Source organism: Octopus bimaculoides, chromosome 1, assembly GCF_001194135.2.
Source record: "Octopus bimaculoides isolate UCB-OBI-ISO-001 chromosome 1, ASM119413v2, whole genome shotgun sequence".
Lineage (NCBI taxonomy): Eukaryota > Metazoa > Mollusca > Cephalopoda > Octopoda > Octopodidae > Octopus > Octopus bimaculoides.
The window spans coordinates 150766239-150770974 of record NC_068981.1 but is presented as its reverse complement, the minus strand read 5'-3'; the positions used below and the strand labels follow the sequence as shown (position 1 = coordinate 150770974).

Sequence of the window (4736 nt, the reverse complement as noted above, 5' to 3'; positions counted from 1 at the left end):
ATATATATATATATAATTTCTTTATAATGTATGTATATATGTATATAAGTACATACATATGGGTATATATATACTTGGTTACCTGTTGTAGGTAATGCCACTTGGATTAACGTAGTCAAAGTGTTAGTATTGAGTACCAACTTCTGGTCATTTTCAATTTTTTAACTGTTCAGTGTTCAGATTATCTATCAAGTGTAAAGCATTTTTATTCACATTGTTTCAAACTAGTTATCCATTGTCTTGTAGCTTTGAGAATTTGATGATGGAATTGTTTATTTTCCGAATGACATAGGGTAAGTGTGAGAGGTAGGGATTGACCAGTTTGAATATAAATGTAGAATAATTGAGCCAGACATAGCTGGTTTAAATATTAAAGGGTTATGAACATGTTAGTATATATACACACACACACACACACACACACACACACACACACTCTAAAGGTAGTGATGGGCTGAGTCATTTGAGCTTTGCATAGAATTAATTTCTTGTATTTGTTCCATCTGGATTTTGATTTCAAATCCTGCTGAGGTCATCTTTGCCTTTCATCTTTTTTATTTGAAATTGATTAGTGGGATGCCTTTCAGTATCTGTTCAAGCTTTTCACATTCACGATTTAAATTCATGTCACTGGCTTTCTTTTGATTGGAAACAGAGCGTTCCGGACCTGATTAACAGTGAAAGGCTTCCAGTATAAGAAGATTGGTACATCAGTTGGAGCAACATCTTGGTTGTGTCAGTCTGATGAATGAAGCCTGCTCAAAGCAAGCAGGATAAAACAGTAGATCACAGAACTAAGCTTGAGGAACTAACAAGGAAGTGTTCTTGTTTTTGTTTGACCTGCTTAGTTAGCTGTCAAATCTCCTTCAAATCACACATTGGTATTTAAAATTTTTTACATAGGCGGGACACACTGGATATACAAAAGTAAGGGATGTTATGCCTAGAACACCTTGATCAACACTAAATGGTGAATAAACTACAACATAGACAAATAAGCTTATTTGCACTAGTTAAACAAGCTTGTGAATTTACTACTGACCTGTTCAGTCAATACTTGTACAGTTAAATATATATGTAGAAACTGTTAATGATGACAATAATTATGACAAACATTGTATTGAAACTAAACCAGCTGTCCTTTATTATTTTGGCCATGACCGTAATTATTTTACCATGACAATAATCAATACTAATTATTTCATGAAATAACAGCTTTATTTTCATGTAAAATATATTCTCTGTATTCTTTTCTATTTTTCCATGTTTTGTTTACAACTGCTTTTGATTAACAAAATAATTTGGTGTCTATTTAAAAGCAAGTACAGTATTGAATTAACAGCTGGTTCATGTTTCCAACACTGTATCACCTAATAACATCAGGGTGGGAAAATAACACAGAATGGTAAATTTTTGAGGTAATCCCAAACCCAGCATTAATTGCAAGGCTGAGATACTGAAATACCCAGGCATCCACATGGTACCTTGTTGAGATGGGACATCAGTGATGTTGTAAACTTCCTTGTCAGAGTATATCTATAGATTTTAGTCAGTATTGTAAATACCTTTATTTATGTCATCATCATCATCATCACCATCGTTTAACGTCCGCTTTCCATGCTAGCATGGGTTGGACGATTTGACTGAGGACTGGTGGAGCTCGAAGGCTACACCAGGATCCAATCTGATTTGGCAGAGTTTCTACAGCTGGATGCCCTTCCTAACGCATCCAGCTGTAGAAATATTATATATAAATATATTCTAGAATCTATAGATATATTTTCTGGTCTAGTTTAGCACTGAAATAAAGTATTGTTAATAAACTGGTATTTGGGGTATCAATTAACATAAAATTTTGTTGGAAGGATTTTGAAGGTTTTTAGCTTTGAGAATTTTGAATGTAAAGTTTGTATCATAGAACTTGAGGTGGTCTCAAGTGGATTGGTATCAAAAGATGTAAGACCTTAGAAATAGTAAACTCACTTTTTAACTTTCTTTTGAGACACTGTCCACAAGTTGGAAAGTTCCTGGCTTTAGGTTAAAGAAAATACATAAAGATCAATTATGATTTTGTTCAACATATTCCCCTCTCACATTCACACACTTATTGCAGTGGCACCTCCAGTTTTTCTTAGCCCTGTAAAAGAACTTGCAAGGTTGGGCTTTCAACCAGGCCTTTCACGGTACCCTTAAAGCCAGGAACTTCTCAGCTCCCTTTGTATAAACCTTGTCTCAGTAGACAGTTAAAGAGGCTGCTCACTTGCTGAAATCCCAACATAGGATTTAAACTTGTCCATTTGACCCTTTTTCTTTTTCCGTCCATGAAGATATTGATTATACAAGGTGTTATATATTTATGTGTAAGGCATCACTCTATACATACAATATATAGATATCTCTTATGGTATTGTAATACATAAAGAAAAAATACTGTTAATTTACTTGTAATTTGTATATTGTAATGACTATAGCATCATTCACACATGCTCACACTCACATTCATATACATACACACTCAAACACCCAGCTACACATATATACATATCCGACATTGTCATTATATCTAACAAAGGTCATATCAATTTCCCTCCTCTACATTCATATCTTGCAATACAATTTGAGATCTTATTGTAGTCAAATCATAAAAAAAAATTTTCATATATATATGGAACTATTTCTCTTTATATTTGATCATTGATCCAGTATTTACTTTTAATCCTGAGTAAAGTCTAGATTGGTTAAAGTATTGTTATTCACTACATAAAATTTGTTAGCATTTACTATATTCACATACTGTGACATATGTATACATATATCTGTTGTTTATTTCCAGATTATAACCTATAATATTTATTGTTTATTTCCAGATTTCAACAGGTGCAAAAGTGTGTTTCTAACCTGTAGCAGTGTGATGTTAACATCCTTACCCATATTTTAAGTGTTCAACTGTTGTAGTTGGAACTAAGAAAAAGGTGAGTCTTGTAATATTTTTAGGAGGGCAACTGTGTTTCTCCTTCTCATCTCTATATTATTTTTTGTTATTTATTTTCAGTTTTTGGGAATGTTTTTCTTTAAACAAACTAATGAATGGTCAAAGAATTAACCATCTTATCTTAAATTAAAGAAGGGACTCTCATTTATCGCTGTCTTTTCTACATGGAAAGATTGTGGAGTTAGTGTGGTTAATGTTCAGTTTGATTTATTTCAGGTTAGTTAGCCTGCAGTAAACTTCCTGTCTACAGTTTGTCTTCAATCCTTGTATGTAGAGCACTGCTCAAGGACTGAAGACGAGCTGTAGACAGGAATTTCATTGTGGGTTAGCTACTAGTGAGCCAGTCAGCAAAAAAAGGGACTTCCATTAAAGAAGGAGACTGAGTCATTGAAGTTGTTGATCGTATTCACCCTCATAGTATGTAACTGAATGAAGCAAAAATAAATAATACATTGACATACTCTTGTTACTGGTTGTTTTTGTGTATAGCTTAACCAAGCTATAAGGCCATTAACAGTTACCTTACTTCAAGGAACCCTAGAATTTTCATAGAAGTTGGAGTTTTATGTAAACATTTCTCTTGGTTATTGACTCTTCATTGATGACCACAGGTGCTAGGAGTAGCTTGTTCACTGGGGGCCTACCACTAGTTTATTATTTATAGGTTCATTCTCTAACTTAAAGTTATTCAGTATCATTTTTTACTTGTTTCACTCATTGGACTGCAGCCATGCTGGAGCACTGCTTTAAGGAGTTTAGTCAAACAAATTGATCAGAATGTTTGTTTTTTTAAAGCCTGGTGCTTACTCTATCAGTCCCTTTTGCTAAATTGCTAAGTTACAGAGATGTTAACAAATCAACACTGGTTGTCAAGCAGTGGTGGGGGACAAAAAAAAACACACACACACATACTCGCATTCATACACATGCACATATACAATGGGCTTCTCTCAAGTCTTTGATTGGCCTGAGGCTATAGTAGAAGACACTTGCACAAGATGCCATACAGAGGAACTTAACCTGGAAATACGAAGTTCCTGATGTAATCCCACTGCTCAGTATATTGCATAAGTGTCTTCTAATGTGGAAACATGCAAAATCTTGTCATAAAGTAGACATACATGTGTATTTGTATCTCTCTATCACTAACAGTGTGATAAAATAAGTATCGGACTGAAATAAGTTCTGGGACTGATATGTATGATTTTAACTGAACCTCTGGCATCAGTTCCACAGCTTGGCTACAACTCACTGACAGAAACTGGTAAAATAAACAAAACATATAACTGTAATGGTTATTTAAATCCTTTCACTCTCAAAATTCATTGTTGTCACCTAAATTTTTATTGGCCCCTAATTTACATAGCATGCACATAGCATTCAGTCAATATTAGCTCAGTGTTATTGTGGGTAATTATACACACACACATACACACGTGTGTAAGTATATGTATATATATACACATACATATATATATATATATATATATATATATATACCGGAGTAAGCACATAAATGTGCAACAAGGTGGAAAAAAGAGTACTCAAATACCAGAGGTAGAGTAATATGCTTTATTTAAAAGCAGCAGAAATATAACAAAAAACTGTTTTTGGGAGTTTCACGGTCCTGTTCATTGGACAGTTTTGCTTCATTTTTCTAACAAAACTGTCTGATGAACGGGAACATGAAACACTGAGTAAAAGTTTTTTGTTATATTTCTGCTGCTTTTAAATAAAGTATATA

The 4736-nt window shown here is 33.7% G+C and overlaps 1 protein-coding gene across 12 annotated transcripts in view; it reads left to right on the top strand.

Annotated features, from left to right (window-relative positions):
• The window catches only part of LOC106879466 (uncharacterized), a 268985-nt gene that overhangs the window by 92403 nt on the left and 171846 nt on the right, over positions 1-4736 (top strand). For all 12 annotated transcript variants that reach the window (XM_052971400.1, XM_052971397.1, XM_052971418.1 and 9 more), the window contains exon 2: positions 2868-2972. The gene's annotated coding sequence lies outside the window, so the exon portion shown is untranslated. The remainder of the gene's footprint in view (positions 1-2867; positions 2973-4736) is intronic.